Raw genomic sequence first — 21,444 nt, 5'->3', positions numbered from 1 at the left:
AAAGGCATGGATTTTGGGGTTTGAATGATTGTCAGCATTCATTGCCATTGCTTTGTGAAACTGATAGCAACTTCTGGCAGCTTTTTAAAAATTCATTCATGGGATGTGGGCGTCGCTGGCTAGGCCAGCATTTATTGCCCATGCTCAGAGGGCATTTAAGAGTCAACCACATTGCTGTGGTCTGGAGTCACATGTAAACCAGACCAGGTAAAGACAGCAGATTTCCTTCCCTAAATGGAAGGAGTGAACCAGGTGGAGTTTTACTACAATCGCCATCTGCCGTGACAGGATTCGAACTCGGGTCCCCAGAGCTGGATTACTAGCCCAGCGACAATACCACTACGCCATCACCTTCCTTATAGCTAAGTGCTGAAATCCAGAAGCTGCCATCAGTGAATCTCCACTGCTTCATGGTGTGCGCTGCTGAAGTCAATTGGAAATCACTGAATTGACATGGACTTGCATTTTCTGTGCTATTATTCTAGCTGTCAAAATGCTTGAAACAGTTACACCTTGTTGAATGAAGTATAGCTGAGTTTGTAGCAACATACTTAGTCATAATTACTGCTGAATGATTTCTCTGGCTTTGATGAGCTATTTTTTTATTTGTGGAATGTCAAATTTCTCTATGATAAAAAAATCCACAGATTTTTAAAATAACATATTTTTAATGGTTGCTTATGATATTTCAGTTTCCACCTTAACCCCATGTATGTGTCCCAATCTTTATTTTGCTTTCTATAAAATTATAAAAAGGAAAAGTATAAAAATTTGCTTATGTCTTTCTGCTTTGCTGTCTATGAGAACTCTTCAGCGTGATTGGCTATTTATTCTGTTTGATGACTTCACTATTGCTGGACAGCAGAGATGCCCAATAGCTGCTGCCTAAATGAAATTAATGCTGAGAAAGGTGAAATCCACGCCACAGAGCTTGCAAGATCCTTGTGTTTTCTTTGAAGTCAGCAGCAAACTGCTTAATTTTGTTCCAGACTACAAAATCCAGACCTTGTTTCTTAGCTTATTTAATAGCTATGAAATCAATTCTGAAGAGATTAGTATTTTTTTCCTGACTAAGTCTCAATATATGCTCCATCAGACAGCTAGGGAAAATTTTCCACTAATCAAGTTGGGGAAAAAAAAAGCTTCTGAGCCGTTACACTTTTTGACTTGTGGTTTTGAAAATTAAATATTATTCAAAATGTAGTTTGTTGGCTTATATTACGCAGAAGAATACTTGGGTTTTCTTCCACTGTCTAATTTGCACGTAAGGTTATGCAAGATGTTAAAGATAGATAGGTGAAGAAGGGAACCTGTGAGGTTTTAGAAACTTGTTGTGCAACTTGTCATGTGAAATATCATGCTGGAACCATACCTTCTGCGGTAGAGATTCATCATGGGCTGTGGTGCAAAACGGGCGGTATTGGATTGGCCACACATTATACGTTGTTTTTTTAAAATTCGTTCATGGGATGTGGGCTTTGCTGGCTGGGTCAGCATTTATTGACCATCCCTAATTGCCCTTGAGAAGGTGGTGCTGAGCTGCCTACTTGAACAGCTGCATTCCATGTGGTGTAGGTACACCCACAGTGCGTTAGGAAGGGAGTCCCAGGATTTTGACCCAGCAACAGCAAAGGAACGGCAATATATTTCCAAGTCAGGATGATGAGTGACTTGGAGGGGAGCTTCCAGATCGTGATGTTCCCATCTATCTGTTGCCCTTGTCCTTCTAGATGGTAGTGGTCGTGGGTTTGGAAGGTGCTGTCGAAGGAGCCTTGGTGAATTCTTGTGCCTGATATTCTGCTCCATTGCAGCAGTGTTTGGTCTGCTACCACCAAAGATGTAGAATAATTGATACTGAGCCACACAATTGAACATTTCAGCATATATTTTGATACCATCCATATGCTAGAAATGATATTGAGGCTTTAGAGAGCGCACAATGTAGAATCACTACAACATTACCTGGTATGTGGAAATACAAATATGAAGAAATAATTTTTAAAATTAGAATAATATGGATTACAAGGAGATATGATAGATGTGCTTAAAATCATGGAAAGATGGAATATGCTGTATAGAAAGACTGTTTACAGTAGCTGAGGTGTACAGAACAAAGGGTCATAGATACAGGATTAAATGTAGGAGATTTAGAAGAGTGTGAAAGAGTAATCACTATAGAGAAAGTAGTGAAGCTGTGAAATTACTTCCATGGTTAGTAGTGGAGGCAGAAACTATGTTCAGTAAAATATTTGATTAGATAGGTAGATATGGGACAGGGTTGGTACATGTAGTGAGGACTATTTGAACACGTGGTGGTACACTGATTCAGAGTAGATAGGCCTGTTTCTGTGTTGTAAATTCTAAGGGCAGAATTTTGCCGTCGGTGAGCAGGTGTCGGGGCCCGCTCGCCGACATGTAAAATGACGCAGGATGACGTCAGGGGGAACCCCCAACATCATTCCGGCCCATTTAAATTTTCAGGAAGGCGGGAGCACAGCAAAATCAGCTGCGGGCCCGCCGACCTGTCAATGGCCAATTAAGGCCATTGACAGGATCATTGAAACAATTAAAGGACCTGCCCGTCCAACCTTAAGGTTGGTGGGCAGGCCAGGAGCCCCGGCGGGCTTCTGAAAAAACATGAAACCTTATCCACCGGCGGGATAAGGTTTCAGGTAGGGATTTAAACAGTTTAATAAAGTTTCAGTGTAATTTATGAACATGTCCCATCTCGTGCGACATGTTAAGGATTTTTTTTTTCTATTTTCAATGTTTTTAAAAGTGTCAGCGATCTCCCTGAGGCAGCACTTAGCCTCAGGGAGATATGCGCTCTTTCATGCACATGCGTGAAAGAGTGCACTCTCGTTTTTGGGGAATCCTCCCCCTGCCCACACAGGAAGCGCATAGCGCTTCCCGCTAGACGTCACGCTGGGCAGGCCTTAATTGGCCCACCCACGTAAAATGGCGGCGGGACCCGCTTCTCTGGCAGGGATCGGCTCCCCGCCTGCCGGAGATTGGGTCGGGCCCGCCCACCCGGCAGGCAGAAAATTCTGCCCTAAGTCTTTCTATAAATCCAATCCACCTTACGTGCTGTTTCCTTTAATAAAAGCTATTGAAATCATTATCACATACAACACATAAACTAAGTTGCAAGGCTTTCAAAACATTTTGACAAGAAAGTTCAATACTTGCATAAGTAGATAAACCCACTGACTAAAAAAATGGCAGTCATTTTTCAAATAAGTAAATGTATGGTTTGATCAAAGGCATTTCTTGTGTTGCCATGTGTAGCAATTTTTAAAGAAAAGTTGGCAAATAATAATAGTATACTTTCTACCACTTTACTTTTGAATAATCTACTGTAAATGCTTGTGATACCAAGTTAGAGATATTGGGCCTGAACTTCTGCGGAGTGCCAATCAGAGTCGGATTGCCACTCCACTCCTACTTTCTTATCTTGAAATCTTTTTGATCCTGTCTCACCCGACCTTCCGACTCAGGCCAGGCAAGAACTGTGCCGGGTAGCGCGCTCCTGCGGCCCTCTGTAAAGTGCTGCAGGATTGGACGGAAGGACACCACACCCCCTTTTTTTATGGCACCGGCTGCCATAAATCAGGTGAGTTTAAAGGTCCAGCCACTTTCAAGTCAAGTTTCAGAAGGATTATTTTGTCATGTAAGTGGTTAAAATTTGGAGTGGGAGGGTGGGGGACAGCCAGTTGGTGGTGGTAATGGTAGGGTGGGGGATCAGCTAGTCGTGAAGAGTGTGAAGCCCGGCCAGTCGGTGGTGGAGTGTCGGCCAGCCAGGGAGGTGGGTGTCAGCCAGTTGGGGCCTGAGGGAGATGAGGGGTGTCGGCCGTTCGGGTGGGTTTGTTGGTCAGTCAGCGGGTAGGGTCGGGGTGGGCCTGGGGTTTAATGGGGAGTTGGGGGAATTACCGTTGCGGGGGGGGTGGGGGGGCGGTGAGTGGGCGGGGAGGGGAGGGTGGGGGGGAGTCCCATGGGGCTGGGGTGTGGGGGAGCCCCGTGATGGGGGAGGGAGGGGGACTCCCATGTGAGAGGAGTAGTCGGGGGATAAGGGTGTCCTCTGGGGGTTTGTGGGTATGGGTGGAGTGCCATGGGGGATCACTGTGTGTCTGTGCAATAGTTACCCAGAAACTAGAAGTGGTTTTAATTCTTCTAACTTTTTCTGGGTATTTATTGATGTAACACGTTTAAATCACTATTTTCTGATGATTCCCAGTACAGGGCAATTGTCCATGGGAAGTTTGCACTACCCAAGCAATTGCCATGCAATCCTTATCTGGGAATTTCCCAGCGCGTCTTTGGTGTACCCTCCAGTTACACTGCCCTGGAGCTGAGAAGTTTTAGCCCATAGAATCAAAAAATGTGAGTGAACTAAATTGGCATACATATTAATATTAGAAGCTGAAATGTTGCAATTGCTGTTTGACTACATCTGCTGAAGATAATTCAGCTTCTTCATACCTAACGATCTGTGGTTTTAACAGGACAGGCGCTTTTTTAGTCAATGCACTGTCTTTTCAATGTCATTTTTAAATTATAAAATTATCACCATTTGGGGCCTGATTTACATCATGGACACAGCGTTGGGAGAATTTCCAACATCATGATCCCGCTTCCTGACAAGCAGTGCCCACCAATACTGTTTTCATTGTTTAAATTCAGGGATAGGCTGGAATTGGGCAGCAGGCCAGAGGCAAAGACAGAAGTGGACAATGCCAAAGCAGTCAGTTTAAAAGGCCTGCCCCTGTTCACTGAGAATCACCCCAGTTCTAGAAATGAGTGTCAAGTTCGCTAACCCTCATGCCACTCCCACTCCCAGCCCAGCCCAGTCACCCAGTATGTGCTGTTAACAGAACTCATGAGACCTATAATAACATTGGGAAGTTTTTGAGAAGCTCATAAATCTGTCAAAATAAAGAAACATTACTTGATAATCCATTTTAAAATAATCCTCTTAACAGGTCGTAACCCTGTCAAAATAGCCGAGCTCACATTCTCCCTGACAGCTGTGTCAACAACCCCTGCTGAGTAGAATTCATCAGTGGGATGAAAGGCAGCCAAGTATTCATAATGAGATTTCATTGAGTGATTATATAAATAGCCCCCGCTGAGCTGAATCCATTAGTAGGTTTGGAAGTTAGCCAAGTGTTCATAATGAGATCCCATTGAACAACTTTGGAAATAAACCCTCCTAAACAATATCCTAAGCAGCAAAGTTAAAGCCTTTGAACGCAGATGAAGCTCAGCCTTCTGCCAACCTTTGAAACAGCCAAGCAGATGGCTGAGCTGAACTTCAAGGTAGAAATCAAAGCTCTGGGCACATTTCATACCATCAGATATAGATTTCATTATTGTACAAAGTAGAAAAACTCTTTATCCATGGATAATGTACTCTAATGCATCTGAAGACTCCATTTTGGCAATGCTGTTCATTGTCATGACAGTATAATGAACATCTGGTTCATGGGGTTCATGTTAATCTTTTAGAGGTAACATTTAGTTCTGGGAAGGTTAAGGATTCAGTGTAGAAATAGGATAAATGCAGCTAAAGCAGCTTGGAGTCTATTACACTTGAAAGGTTGGGGCCATGTTGATTTAAGGAATTAACAGCTAGAAATGTAAGATTATAAAACAGCAGTTGGACTAATTTAGCTGGAGAGCTGGAGATGTGATGTCTACACTGCTTGCAAAGAAGTGCAGCCCAGAGCGATGCTTAGTTTTGGGAGTTAGAGCTAAATTAGTTTAAAAGCATTCAGCAAACCCTGAAAGGCTACGTTGTCATGGAGATGGGTGGAGCTTAAGAAGGTTCTCTGGTTTCAATTTATCTGAGTGTTCGACAGCAGGGGAAGGGGATAACAAAAGCGTGCTGCTGTTAGCAGGCTCCAGGCAGTTAGGGCTCAGAGAAGTCCTGGGGAGCTGGGAAGGTGGTGGAAGGTCGCTGGCTCCATGCCAGACAGTTAGGGCTCAGAGAAGCCTTAGCCATTTACAGCTCAGTGCAATCGGGAGACTGGAGTTCAGAGAATCCCTGGGGCAGTGCCGGTTTAGTGAAGCTAGCAGTTTCTGAAAGAATTGGAAGTGTGCCGGTAATAAGAGGCATGAGTGCAGCTTTGTGACTGTCATAGAACGCAGTCTCAGGAGAAGAGATTGAACCATTGGGAGGTGAGCAATCACTGAGGTAGTCCGAGTTTGAACAGCTTTTGAGGAGATTCAGAAGCTAGATCTTCAAAAATGAAGAGTTGAAAATACCTGCTTAGGAGAGTTGATGAGATTTTGTGACTCACAGTGGGCATTGACGTTAGGTGATTTGCTGAGAAATCTGTGAGATCTATACTGGTTACATCTGCCATTGCCTTATAATTCATGTACCTCATGTTAATTCTGAATGTTAGAGTATAAGATAGATATTGTAAATTGTTTTACTTTCCTGACTTTATATAGTAAAGTTTATTTTGTTTGTTTAAAACCTTGAAATCATATGGCTTTATTCTTCTAGTGAGTATAACTGGAATTTCAAACTTTGTCTATTTTAGACAAAAAGTTATTGGTCCCTAACCGGATTGTAACAACTGCTTGCCAGTTGTCAGGAGTAACAACCTGGCAAACGCATTATTTAATGAGCGCTTACCTTTTCAAAACAAAGCCCTATATCACTCACTCTATTAAAAACACACACAACTTATGATACAGCATTTCATTATTACATATAAGATTGGCAACACCTTTTGAACTTACCTTTGACATGGTTTCTGACTCCAAATCAAGAGTCCCCCATGCTTCACAATACCTCATTGCTGGTGTGTTTCACATTGCCTTCCAAAATCTGCCTGACTCCGTGAAAATTGTGGTCAGTCTGAAATGCCCACTGGTGCCGGTAATGTCAGGACATCAACCGGCAGGCTCCCGACATGCACCCTTAACCCACACTGCTGAGAATTGCCGGTGCTGGGAATGGGGGTGGGAATCCCAGATTCAGGTCCTGCCCACCATTTTTTAAACCCACCTGACGCATTTCAGATCCTGTGTTGGGATGAGAATATTCAGCCTTTGGTGTCTTCTGGAATTAAGAGCAGAAACTTTGAATGAACTTGCTTCTTTTATAATGTAATGAGTTGAAATACTGAGCTTATTCAATACTAAAGTAGCATTTAAGATGTTATGAAGGTCCAAAATCATATGATCCCACTTCAGGATCCTTCAGGAGTATTTTAACTAATCTGAAGCACAAATTTCTAACTATTATAGATAATATTTTTAGTAAAGTTAAAGCTTTGTGTACTTACATAGTTTTCTTAACTATTGGAAGGTATCATAGTGCTTGTATATAATGCAAGCAATTTTTGCTATTTTACTTAGGGCAGAAATTTCCCCCCATTAGGGGGGTTATGTGGTGGCGGGTGGGGGCGGACGCGAACCCAATCGGGGGCCACGCCGCCATTTTATGTGGGCAGGGCAATTAAGGCCCACCCAGCATGACGCTCGCCCGGAAGCACTGAGCATTCCCTGTGCGGGCGGGGGGGGGGGGGGATTCCCTGAGTCGGGGCCTGCGTTCTTTCACGTGTATGCGCAGAAATCTCCCTGAGGTACAGAGGTGCCTCAGGGAAAGTTGTTTAAGTTTTAAACATCCAAATAAAGAAATTAAAAACTTTTAAAACATATCCCTCCATGTGACAGTGTCACAAGAGCTGGGACATGCCAATGAGTTTTAAAAAAAAATGTTATTGAATTTTTAAACACTCCATGAAACCTCACCCCTCCCATGGATAAGGTTCCATGAAAAATGCGAAGGCCGCCTGGGCTCTTCGCCTGCCCACTAACCTCAAGGTTGAACGGACAGCTCATTTAATTATTTCAATTAGTTTTTAAAAGGCCTTAATAGGCCTTTGACAGTTCGACGGGCGCGTAGCTGAATTGGCTGCACACCTGCCGAACTGAAAATCTAAATGACGCGCGGTGACATTGGGACGCCCACCCGACATCACCGGGCGTCATTTTATGCGTCAGCGAGCAGGCCCCGCCCCCACTCGCCGATCTGAAAATTCTACCCTTAGTGTATTTGGCTTTGCGGTACAGTTTTGTCTTTGAAAAAATAAGTCCATTACTTTATTTTAAATAATGTTTATAGACCAATTTTAGCTGGACAAGAATTCCTAAGACACTCTAAGAACAAGAGATGGCTGTTTTAGTGGAATAGAAGGCGATGATCTGTGAACAGGAATTTCCTTAACACCCAGAGCAAAATGGAGATGTAAAAATAATTTTTTATATTTGATGTTCCGGTTAAAAGAAAACAGAATAATGCAGATATCTTCACTATTATTGTTTCATGACTGATACCTAAGTTAGCTAGAGCAATTTTTTAGGCAAATAACAGGAGCTTATTTTGTGTCAGGAATGTCATATCCCAGTGGTGTAGTCTGTGATGAGAGGTTATCTTACATGTCAGCCAGAGAAATCTGTGACTAGGTTTGAACCTGCCCAAAATGGACATCGTTCTAAATTGACTTTATTAAATTTGTGTGAGTATAAAACAAATCGTGCAATGTGGTTTTAAAGTATGTAATTATTTTCCAACTATATCATCTAAACCCATAAAATACTGAAATTCACCAGTAATTCAAATAATGAATAACAATTTCTAATAAGAATCCATTTCACACTGTGCTCACTGTATTTGTGACCTCTTTAAATTTTAAAGTACATAATTTTGAAACTACCATATGACTTTGTCCCCTTTGATTTAATTCAATTCAATCATAGAATTAATAAAGTATTATTTTTATTGATAGCAATATTTTACCACTCTGAGTTGGAAAAATCATCTCTTGTAATGTTTAGTTGTTAGTCAAATTGAACTTTTTGCAGTGTGTTAAAGCAGAAATGAAATACCTTCAAGTCAGTTAGATGATTCATTTGGAAAGGTAAACAGAAATTGAAAAATCCTGATATGATTTAATTCCATAAAGTGCATTATTTGTAACCCAGCATCAATTTAGTGTTTATTTAAAAATGTGGAAGCATTATAAATATTGCAAGATCAGTTTACATGTGACAAACAAATGTTCTGTTTATTCCACTCCTATTGTGTGACTTGTAAAAAGCCAAATAAAATCACAGTTCTTGCATTTCTGTGCTTTTCTTTGTGACTCAAACGTATTTGGTCACAATATTCAAAAATATTCAATCTATTTTGGCACAGATTATAAAAAATATGTGCATTTGCAACTATTATGTAACTCGGTTCTTGGATTTGTTCTTATATGTTAAGAGTGCATTTTTGTTTTAGGACAAAACTGCCATGGGATGTTTTCTTCTCAACTAGCAAAACCAATTTGAATCTAAGTGAGACTGATGACTACTTTGTAAAATAGAGACTGAATGCTAGGATATCAATATATAGGGTTATCTGACTAAAACTGCAGGACAATGGAATGCTGACTCGCAAAACAAAAATACGCACACAATTTGCTAGTCAGCTAGCATTAAATTCAAGCTTTGTATTAAAAATTATTTGACCTGGGGTTTCTGTCATAATAAATAACAGAGAGTGGAATCTTGTGCCCTCACCCGTAGCGAGTTTAGTGGCGGGGGAGCATTTAATCGGGTGGCAGTGTGGCGGGTGGGGACACTGCCACCTTCTCACCTCCACCTCAATTAAGTCCGTGGCGGGAAGGCCCAGGGAAACTTTCCTGACCCGCTGCCAATTGAGGCCCTTAAGTGGGCAATTAATTCCCACATAAGGGCCTCAACCCACCACCACTGGCATTAACCCAGTGCTGGTACTAACTTGGTGGCATGGTGCACGGCAAGCAAACCCATGTGAACCCTGCTGGTTCCCAGGGGGAGGTCCAGTATTCAAAGGCACTCAGTGCCTGATTGGGAGACCTGGCATTGGGAAGGGGTTTGCTGTGAGGCACCCGCCTACCCTTGCAGTGGATGACCCTCACCCTGCAATCCCTTCTCCCACCATTACTCACCCCTTGCCTGGGATCCAAATCCTCATCTTGGGTGGGTGTGGTATTGGCAGCAGCCACTACCACCCTGATGACGCTGCTAATCAATAGAGCTTCCGGCCTCTGATTGGCTAGCAGCTCTCAGCGGCAGGACTTCTGCCCTCCTGGGGAAGGACCACTGCTTGCCTCTGAAGTGCCTGAGTGGAACAAGATGCGACAGGCCTTCCCTAAAAGAGGCAATGAGGGGCTCTCGCCGGCTCTCCAGCCGGTTGATAACGACACCCATCACCTCCACAAGATTCCGTTCACAGTATCTTTGTGCATTTTTTAAATGTTAATGTCACTCGTGGATTTTTAAAAATTTATTGTAGTATGGCACTGTAATGTTGGTCCAGTGGATTGTTCTATTTCAGTACATTTTCCATCTATAGCTTCACTGAAGCTAATTTTGAAGTAAATGATTCGTGATGAATAGCATGTCTCCTGCCAGCTGGAAAAAAAGGCTTAAACCCTATTGATTTCCTCACCTTTTTCACCCTTCCCCCCTTTTTCAATATCAAATGTTATTGCACATTACTAATTTTATTTAAGAAATTGACATGGATCTTTTTAAACAGAAGGACAAAATGAAAAGCCAGATTTATACTTACTTTTAAAATGTTGGAAGCTCACACATGCACTGAAAATTATGATAATCAGTGCAAGCAATGAATGCTGGTGCTAGAAAAATAAATAATTTTGGTTAGTAAAGCTGACTGATGTTAGTCACAGAATTTGTACAGTTATATTCCGGACAAAACCATCTCCCTTCACTTGAGAGAACTCCAGTAACAGTAACAGATTGCAAACTTTAATGATCACAGGGCCACAGCAATTACAGCATATCTGTTCACCTTTACACCTCAGGATGTGCTTCATCAAACAGAAACATTGGCTTAAAAGGTAGATTATGGAATGATACTATTAAAATACTACCTATACATGCAGCCTCCAGATTTCAAATAAAATTATTACAAATGCAGCAAAACCTTTTGTAAATTGATTTTCAGCAAAACTCCTCTTAGGCTGTCTATGTCAAACTATGCTTACTGTTAAGAGTCCATTTGAACATGCATTGTGGTATGACAAAAACAGTTTTGCATGAATTTTATCTTTTTTTTAGCATACATAACACGAGTAGAAAAATATTCAGAAAACTAGTGGCATGAGGAACATTTGCACAATGTGGTGATATTTCAGTGCATTGCACAGAGAAGCTATCCACATCCATGTTTGCCCACTTGGTAAACAATTGATCTCTGAACTGCCAAGCAAAGGGAAAAAAACATCTCTCCTGAGCATAGTGGGAGAACTGGAAGCACAAGCCAATCTTGGTCAACCTTAGATACCTCTTGTGGGCAATTACAATTTTGTTGGTAGAAGCCTGTGACTGGGTCCCTTGCCATCACCCCCTGTCTCTTCTGCCAGTGATCGGTGTATTGCATTAGGAATGAGCCATGTAAGAGATGGATAACAAAAAATAGTAAATAATGTAAAAAGAAGAAACATTTGCATGACAGCTAGTTCTTATACCATTTGGTGGTGATGGCATGTTACAGATCACTTAGAGTCTGAGTTGCTGGGGCTACATGCACTTTTTACATGCATGTTGTAATCTGGAGCTATGGATAGTGATGATGGTAAAGGCTTCAACTTTCTTTCTATTACATGACCAACCGGGAATCTCTCCCACTCTTGCCAGCTGCCATTGTGTTAGAAGGATTTTCAGGTTGATAATCAACCTGTTTGGCTACGTTATGAATGCACCTTTCTTGGCCATCAGGTCTTGGGGTGGCACTCACATTTGGAGCTTCTGACTCAGAGGCAGGGACGCTGCCCACAAGACTTCCCACTTACACCATTTAGTCCTGCAAATAAGACAAAATTTTCAGGATTAATTTGGCATTTAAAAAAAACCCACTAGCTAACAGTTTAGCAGCACAACTCAGATAACAACCATTTAAGATATTTGGGGTTAACCACACAGCTGCCCCTAACCTGAAAATGCTGTTTCATTGGTGGGTAAAGAATAAATCGCAAACAACATTAGTCTTATTGTTATTTTGAGGGAAAATCTTGCCCCTTGTTAATCCTAGGGGGAGGAAATTTGTTATTGTTGAAGAATGATGTAAGGGCAGTACAGGTGTGGACCCCAGCACTGCCTGCCCCCAGGAATCAACATAGTCTGCTACCAGTGCTATGCAAACTAATTTCTACGCGCCCCCCCCCCCCCCACCCCCCGACCCCACTAGTTTTGTCAATCTGACATCTTCCCAAGCAGAGGAACCAAGCAGTTGCTAATCTAGAGAAAGTTAGAACAACAAATAGCACTAATTCACCTCATAATATACTTACTTATGCTACTTTCCCACCTAAACAGTGGTATTAAGAGGACATGCAGGTAAAGTAGCTAAACATCAGAATAATGTACCTTATCCCTAACTATCCTCAGGCAGTGCCAGGTGAGATCAAGCTATTACTAAACCTAAATGTACATTTTGAATGACTTCAAGTTTAAGGAGGGTAGAATGTGGAAAGCCTGCCAAACGTCTGTTAGAGTAGTCAAGTCTGGAGTAACAAATGCACTGTGAGGGTCTCAGCAGCAGATGAGCTGAGGCGGGACAGAGGCAGGTGATGCTGCGGAGGTGGAAGTGAGCAGTCTTAGCAATGTCATGGACACCGAGGTTGCGACCAACCTGGTTCGGCCTCAGCCAGTTGTCAGGGACAGGGATGGAGTTAGTGGTGAGGAAGTGGATTTTGTGGCAGGAACCAAAGACAATGGCTTCAGCCTTTGCAATATTTAATTGGAGGAAAATGCTGCTTATCTAGTACTGCATGTTGCACAAACAGCGAGACAGTTTAAAAACAGTGAAGAGGTTAAAGTGGTGGTGGTGAGGTAAAGCTGTATGTCATCAGTGTACACAAGGGCTGGTGTGTTTTTGGATGATGTCTGAAGGGGCAACATATAGATGAAAAATAGGAGAACATGGACACATCCCCCCAGGGACATCTGAGGTAACTGTGAGAATGGGAAGAGAAATCATTGATGGTAATTCGCTTGCTATGATTAGATAGATAAAAATAGAACCAGGCATGCAAGTGCAGTCCCAACCTGCTGGATGATGGTGGATAGGTGTTGGAGAAAGATGATGCCATCAACTGGGTCAAACGCTGCAGACAGGTCCAGAAGGGATAGTTTGTCTTTGTCACAGTCATATAGGATGTCATCTGTGACTTTGATAAGAGCTGTTTTGGTACTGTGACTGGGGTGGAAACCTGATTGGCTGGATTCAAATATAGAGATCCAGGAAAGATAGCACTATTTGGGAGGTGACAACACATTCAAGGACTTCGGAGACGAAAGGGAGATCGGAAATGGGCAATAGTTTGCATGGAAAGAGGGAGGTCAAGGGTAGTTTTTTGAGGAGGGGGAGTGATGACAGCAGATTTGAAGGAGATGGGGATAGATCTGAGGAGAGAGAACATTCATAATGCCTGCTAACGTGGGAGCCAGGAAGAGAAATTTGGTATCAGTAGGAATAGTGCTGGGAGAACAGGAGGTGGGTCTAATGGACAATATGAGTTCAGAGAGAGCATGAGGGAGATAGGAGAGAACCTAGAGAAGGAAACAAGTTCAGGGGTAGGGGTGGGGAAGCCTTAGACGAAGCTCAGCCTGGTGGCTATGGGAAAGGAGGGAAGTGGCAGAAGCAGCAGACTGGATGGTCTCAATCTTGGTGATGAAGAAATCCATAGCTCCTCTCAGTATTTGATGAGGGCGGATGAGACAGAGAAGAGGGACTGAAGAAGATAGTTTGCAGTAGAGAAAAGATGTCAAGGGTTACCTTGCATTCCAGGATGATCCTAGAATAAAAAGCATTTTTCGCAGACAAGATAGTACTTTAAATGGCCCAGTCTGATGTAGCAGTGAAGTCTGCATCCCATGGATTTGAGAAAGACAAGTTGAGGGCCTTGCCAGGGTGAGAAAGGGTAATGGTTTTAAGTGTGGAACAGGGCATCAAAGGTGGAGGTGTGGGTGTGGTTGAGCAGATCGGCAGTTGCAAAAGTACCGTGGTGACCAGAAGGTCAAATGCTAGACAATTGGAAAGCAGCAAAGATATCTTAGTGAAAAAATTTTTATTGTACTTGGGCAGGCTATAAAGAACTAGGCATTTTTTTGACAGGTAAAAGGAATGGAACAAGGTGAGATACGCAAAGGAGGAGAAAGTGCCAAAGAAGTAAGTGAACAATCAAGATGAGATTTGGTTATGAGAGGCACACCACCATCGTGACAATGTTGATGAGGCAATTGGTGAAAGATATAACCAGGCAGGGATACTTCAGTGCTTTTAGATAAACCGACAGCTTCAGTTAGGGAGAAGGTGTCACCACCCCTCAGCTAGGTATCCGTCAAGACCATGATGCCGATGCAATCATTCACAATAAGCTCGTGGGTTGCAAGTGCTTTGTTCACCAGTGAAATGCATATTCTGGAGCGAGATGTAGTGAGGAGCAGTGTAGACCACTGTAAGACATCAAAGCCTATTTTGTGACTTATGCCAGAAGTTATGCAGGGAAAGGTGAATTGAATAAGGAGGAGATTGACAAGATCAGCTACCAGATGGCCCACTGATGAGAAGGTTGGCGAGAGAATGGGATGGGGCAGTTGGGGTTGCTGCTTGTGAGGAGTCAGTGATGAGTTCCTCAATAGGCTCTTTGGAGAAAGCCAAGAGGGACACAGAGGGAAGCTGTAGGCTTATCTAAAAGCAGTCAAGCCAGGGAATTAAAACAGTTAAAATCCTTCACATTTATTTTCAATTTTCAGATGACGACATAACTGTATGACTGCATTATGATTGAAGCCAAAATAAAGATGACTTTTTAATGTTTTTAATCATTCTGGAGAACTTGACATTCCACAAATATAAAATTAGTTTTTCAAGGCCACTAAGCGTGTTTAAGTGGTAATTATGAAGTTAGTACACCATTAAAAACTCAGTTACACCTCATTCAACAAGGTATAACTTTTTCTTCACTCAGAGGGTGGTGAACCTGTGGAATTTCTACCTCAGAAGGCTGTAGAGGCCAAGTCATTGAATATATTTAAGAAGGAAGTAGATAGATTTCTAGACTCTAAAGGCGTCAAGGGGTACAGGGAGAGAACAGGAGTATGGTGTTGAGATAGAGGATCAGCCATGATCATATTGAACGGCGGAGCAGGCTCGAAGGGCCGAATTACCTATTCCTGCTTCTATTTTCTATCCACAGTTTTTACAGCGAGAGTAACAGGGTTAGAATTGAAGTTCTCATCAATTCATTATTGCAGAGGAAATAGCAGTTTGTGGGAATCTCTACAGTGCACCCTATGGAGGAGTGTAGATTCACTGACAGCAACTTCTGGATTTTCATGTTATTTTGTGCATGTCCGAATTCCCGAAGCTGCTGTCCATTTTGGTGGAGTAATGATGATGAATGTTGACAGCAAAATCCAGACCTTTAATTACATATACTGTAAATTAAACGTGGTTACAAAAACAGTGCGTTCTGTAGCCCCTGTTTTAACAGTGTTACGTATCCAACCCTGTTTCTAGATTCCATTGAATATTACTTCGACACTACTACAGGAGTATGTATCCACACTTAATCCTATTCATAAAAATAGACAATAAAAAAGGTACGGACACTTGAGCATTTTCATTACTTGAATAACATACCGTATGTATGTTACAGGGACTGTATTTTTGTAATTCACAACCCTGATTCGTTCAGTCATTTAGTAACTCCTTTGTTATGAGGTTAGGTCAGCTCATTGTATACACCAAGGACACATGTTGTATCCTCTTATCAATTATTTTTATGAACAGTATTAGGTCAATTAGGTAGCAAATGACAAACAGCAAACTCATTAAAAACGAGTGCCATTTTAGCAGAATTTCTTCTCTAACCTCATCAGTATCTGAATAATGTTAAATGACATCAGTGTTCTGCAGGACATTCTGGTTTGGTAAACACTCTAACCTCCGGCATAAGATACAAAATAGGCTTTGATGTCTGACAGTGCAGCTTCTACAGATAATTGTTTTAGACAGCAATGCAGCAGCACACCAGTTAAGACACTTGCCTCACAACCCTCTGACCCAAGTCCATTGTCAACTGATGCCTCAAACCACAGTTTCCTAGTTATGAGGAACTTTTCTATGATCTTGATATGGTTTCTATATGGGGCAGTTTCTTACACCAGAATATCTCACTGAGAGATAATATACATGGCAGGTGATAATTCGTTCCCCCTTGGAAGCTGCCTTACTAATGAAAAATAGCCCTCCACCTAGCCCCATTCCTAAGCTAAGTTGGCAGGCAGCCTGTTCCCAGTCCTTTGTCAGTATCGTTTTTTAACTGATAATGAGAAGCATACTACAATTATGTTGTCAAATAAGTGAAGTTCAGATCCCCAGAAGCCATTGCTGAAACTGTACAATGCCCTGATCAGTCTAGAGTGAGCACTGCATGAACCTCTGGACACTAATCATGAAGCCAATACTTAATATTAGAAGGAAGGGGGTGTGAGGAATAATTTAATAATCAGCTCAGAATCTTTAGCCTTGAAAAAGAGACATCACAGAAGGCACTTTATCAATGTATATAAAATAACCTGAATAAAGATAGTCAACCTAAAATATTATTTCTGCATGTACCAAGGCAGCAAGATAAGACAACATAACTTGGATCAAGGCAATGCTCTCAATTAAGAAATATCTTTTGCTTTAATGGCAAATGCTGTAGGTTTTGGTATTCCAGAAGGATGAGATAAAAAGAGCTAAGAACCTTCTTTATCTGAATTCATCTTGTTGAAGAGTGAACTCCCCCATTCATTTTTCTTTTCTTCCAATGGGAAAGTGCTTAGAGCTCCTGGCTGGATTCAAAAACTTGTCATGTGGGCAGTGAAGATTTTAAATCGGAAGTGATAAATATATGTTTTTAAATACAAACAATCCATTTTAAATGTAACAGGGGCTTTATCCGTTGAAAGCATTTGCACTAGGCAGTTGTGGGGCAGGGATCACACCCACATGTGTTCCTGGACTCAGTCCAGTAATCTGTGAAATTGCCAAGTGAAGGCAATGCATTCCACAGAAGTCAAATCAAAACAACCTTCTGATTTCTTTATTCATTCATGGGATGTGGACGTCACTGGCAACATCAGCATTTATTGCCCATCCCCAATTGTCCCTTGAACTGAGTGGCTTGCTGGGCCATTTCTGAGGGTAGTTAAGAGTCACGTGTAGGCCAAACCAGGTAAGGATGGCAGATTTCTTTCCCTAAAGGACATTAGTGTACCAGATGGGTTTTTACAACAATCATTGATAGTTTCACAGTAACTATTACTGAGATTAGCTTTTAATTCCAGATTTATCAATTGCAATTGATTTGAACCCATGTCCCCATAACATTAGCCTGGGCCTCTGAATTATTATTCCAGTGACATTACCATTATGTCACCATCTCTCCACAATGAAACTTCAACTCTGTTTCTCTGCAGAGATGCTACCTGACTTTTTCCAGCATTTTTTGGTTTCTATGTGGAACATAATATTGTGCTGCATTCAAGTGAGTTTAGCTAGAAAGCCTCTTCATAGTACATAGGATTGCATTAGATATATGACATGGAAACAAACCAGTCAGCCCAACCAATCCATGCCGGCGTTTTTGTTCCATTCGAGCCTTCTCCTGTCTTTCCTCATCTAAATCTATCAGCGTAACCCTCTAATCCATTGTCCCTCATATACTTGTCTAGCCTCCTCTAAAATGCACCCTTGCTATTCACTTCAGCCTCTCCCTATGGTAGCGAGCTCGACATTCTCAACACTCTTTGGGTAAAGAAGTTTCTTTTGAATTTCCTAATGGATTTCTTGGTGACCATTTCATATTGATGGCAGCTAGTTGAGCTCTTCCCCAATAGTAGAAACATTGGCTGGAACTTGCCAGCTCCTTTGGCTTCGGGCGTTTTGGCGGATAGGGGGGAACAATATGACAAGAAGGCCAAAAATCAGTTTTACGCTGTCGTGAAACCAGTTTGCGATCATCCGCTCCACCCAGCAATGGCGGGCCGCATTTCCTGCTGCCGCACATCAGGAACGTCATTTTAATACATTTGCATATAATTATAAGCTTTGCTGGCCAGAATCATCCCCCCCACGCCAAAATTACCACCACATCAATGTGAACGGCATGCTTTACGACTGCCTTTAAAAAGCATGCACCTAGCGACCTGATCTTCAAGGGGAACTCGGAGGTGAGTGCACACAACCTTGCATATTGCTCACAAAACATCGCCTGTAGCACATCAAGGAATAAGCGCTGCGCATTCGTTGGGGGGCACAGGCAAGTAGTTTTCTCCTGGCTGGCTTTCAATGTGGTGCCAGGGCAAGGGCTCCAGTGCAGGTCAGGTCAGCGGGGTGGGAGGGTGGGTGGAAGTTGGGGGCAATGCAGCAATGACTGAAGGAAGTACTCAAACACATGCCGTGGGGGTGGGGGCAAGGCAGCACAGACTGAAGGAAATACTCGAGCAGAAGCCAGTGGGGTGGGGGGTGGCAAGGCAGCTCAGACTGAAGGAAGTACTTGAGCACATGCTGGCAGGGGGTTGGGGTGAGGGCGGAAGAAGAAGAGAGCAGTGGAGGTGCCTGGCTCGGTAAAGGGAGGAGCACCTCACTCAAGATGGAGGAGTGGCAGGGCCTGTTGTGCACGCAGCTGAAGATCCACAGCAAACCGTTGCTCGTAGGCGCCTCGCTAGACCCAGGGTCTATAGATAGCATTGTCATTCCTGCAGATGACTGAGAACTAGTGTCACTGAAGACTGCGCATGTCTAGGGAACTGGTTGGTCACATATGCCACCTGTTGCAGGATTTGGCAAACTGGAGACATAGAGGGTATCCACTGCCAGCGGCCGTGAAAATAACCATGGAGCTCAATTTTTATGCCTGCTCCTCCCAAGGCTCCATAGATGACCTTGGCAAGTGTCCTTTAGAAGGCCAAGACCTGGTGGACCCCGGTCTGCTTTCGGAATCCTGTGTGGCTGTGGAACTGGAGCTGCTGGGATCACAGGAAGAGGGGATTCTGATGGGCCAGACATTCCCAAAGTGACCTGGGTGGATGGCCCCAGGGTGTGCACCTGTTGATCCTTTTCCCTATGAGTGCCCCAGGGCCCTAGTTGACTCCTTGAGGAGAAGGGAAAGCTGGAGTAAGATCGAGCTGCCCCTCACCCCTCTTGGGATGATGCTATTGGAGGCCAACTATGGCATCAGTGATGGAGTTCAGCCCACACAGCAGTGCAGGACCAATGTCCTGGACCAAGGTCTGCATGGTGGCTGCCATCCTATCAGTGTTGATGTTGGTGCATTGGCATGCGCTGCTATCACCTCAGATTGAAGGCAGATGGACTCCTCCATTGTGCTTTCCAATCTGAGGGGTGCAGTGGTCATCCCTTCCTGATGTTCCCGAGCTTGCCTTTGCAGCTGCAGCAACTGAGGTATGACCGAGTCCAGAGGCTTCTCATCTGATTTAGACTCAGCAAATTTCTGACCTCCAGCAGTCCTCTGAGCACCGGAAACCTGGAAAGTCCCTGCCGTTACCTATTGTGGATTAGGCATTGCGATGTATTCATCAGATTGTGACCCTGAGGCTAATCTAGAACTGAGTCCCACCAAGGTGTGTGTGTCTGCGCTGGTGGAGGATGTGGGTGAGCGCTAAGACGGACCTTCAATTAGGGTGTCATCAGATTCTTCTGAGGTGTCTTCAGGGCTTGAGTCAAGGACATGGCTCATGAACCCCCTTGGCTACTCCTCAGATGTGCCTGCAGAAGCAAGGAGAGATAATTAGTGCTTGGCAGGGGACTGCGGCACAGGGGAACTAACTCTCAGTCTGGTTGTCTGATGGATGTTGCACTGCTGGTTCCTCACTTGGTTGAGCGCTGCCAACTTCACCATCAGCACAGTAATGGTCCAGATTGTTGCTGGCCAGCTGGATGACTCTATTTTCAAAGTCTGTGAGGACCTTGGTGTCAGGCATTCCTCCACCAATTTGCAACTTCTCCATTTTGTTGTGTGCCAGCTTGTCCTGCATGAAGACAGATGGACAGAGTGTAAGTAGGATGCCTGCCAGGCCAGATTAGAAGGATGCCTGGCCTATGTGGCCGTGAGTGGTGCCATGGATGGGATGAGGACACAATCCGCAGGACAGATGAAGGTGTGTGCGAGAGAGTGAATTGTGATGCCCCTTGAACTGGCAGTGAGTGAGATCCCTGTGGATGCGTGATGGGTTTGTGAGTGTGAGAGTTGAGAGTGATGGGAAGAGTGACTTACCCTGGCGGAACGAAGGAGATCATTCATCCTTCTTCGGCACTGGGTGGATGTCCTTTTTGTAGGGCGTTGACGCTGACCACTGCTGCCACTGCCTCCCATGCTGGATTGGTGACCTTGCTTGCTGGTCTTCACCCAGAGCAGGGGTAGAGGACCTCATAGTGGGCCTCCACTGCATCCAGTAGGCGCCCGAGGGAGGCATCACTAAATTTGGAGGCAGCATGTTTCCTCCCTTTGGCAGCCATGACTTTGCAGCAGCTTCCGATCCCTTAGAGAGTCCTAACTCTGTGCAGGGGCACCCTTTATACATGGTGCTCAGATTACAGAAGACCTGAGGTGACGGCGGGACGGGCGATTCAGAGGCTGTCCTGCCAGTGATCTGGTGTATTTCCTGGGATTGCATTATTAATGAGATGAGACGCGCAATGAATGGGACGATATGGCGCAAAAACCTGCCATTGCGGCCGGTGAGTAAAACCTCTTTTTTCCTGCCAGATACCACACTTTGTGCAAATCTGAGACGATTCTACCCATTCTCCAAAACCTTCCATAATTTTAAAAACCTCTATTAGGTCATCCCTCAACCTTTCTTCAAGAGAGAAGAGACACCGTCTATTCATCCTTTACTGATATGTATACCCTCACATTTCTCGCATCATTCTTGTAAATCTTCTCTGCACCCTCTCCAGTGCCTCTATATCCTTTTTATAATATGGCAGCCGGAGATACACACAGTACTCTTTAAGTGTGGTCTAACCAAGGTTCAATGCAGTTTTAGCATAACTTCCCTACTTTTCAATTCTGTCCCTTTAGCGATAAACCTCACTTGGTTTGCCTTTTTTTATAACCTTGCGAACTTGTGGCACAACTTTTCTTGATTGGTATATTTGCACTCCAATTTTTTTTGTTTGTTTACCCCATCTAGACTCACACTTTCCAAGTAATAAATTACCTCCCTATTCTTCCTACCCAAAATGTACTACCTCACATTTATCAGTGTCATTTGCTAATTATTTGCCTGTTCTGCAGCTTTATTAATGTCCTTCTGGAATTTGTTGCAGTCCTCCTCAGTATTGACTATCCC

General features: G+C 43.3%; 1 protein-coding gene and 1 long non-coding RNA gene across 6 annotated transcripts in view; one reads left to right on the top strand and one right to left on the bottom strand.

The window, feature by feature from the left end:
- Nucleotides 1-7,066, bottom strand: part of LOC144689731 (uncharacterized) — a 104,936-nt gene extending 97,870 nt beyond the window's left edge. The window contains exon 1 of the long non-coding RNA XR_013578691.1: nt 6,751-7,066. This is a non-coding gene — a long non-coding RNA (uncharacterized LOC144689731). The remainder of the gene's footprint in view (nt 1-6,750) is intronic.
- The window catches only part of gpatch2 (G patch domain containing 2), a 287,662-nt gene that overhangs the window by 175,122 nt on the left and 91,096 nt on the right, over nt 1-21,444 (top strand). The window lies entirely within an intron of this gene.

Source organism: Cetorhinus maximus, chromosome 14 (assembly GCF_964194155.1).
Source record: "Cetorhinus maximus chromosome 14, sCetMax3.hap1.1, whole genome shotgun sequence".
Lineage (NCBI taxonomy): Eukaryota > Metazoa > Chordata > Chondrichthyes > Lamniformes > Cetorhinidae > Cetorhinus > Cetorhinus maximus.
Note: the sequence above shows the minus strand (reverse complement) of the source record. Positions and strands in the feature narration are given on the sequence as shown.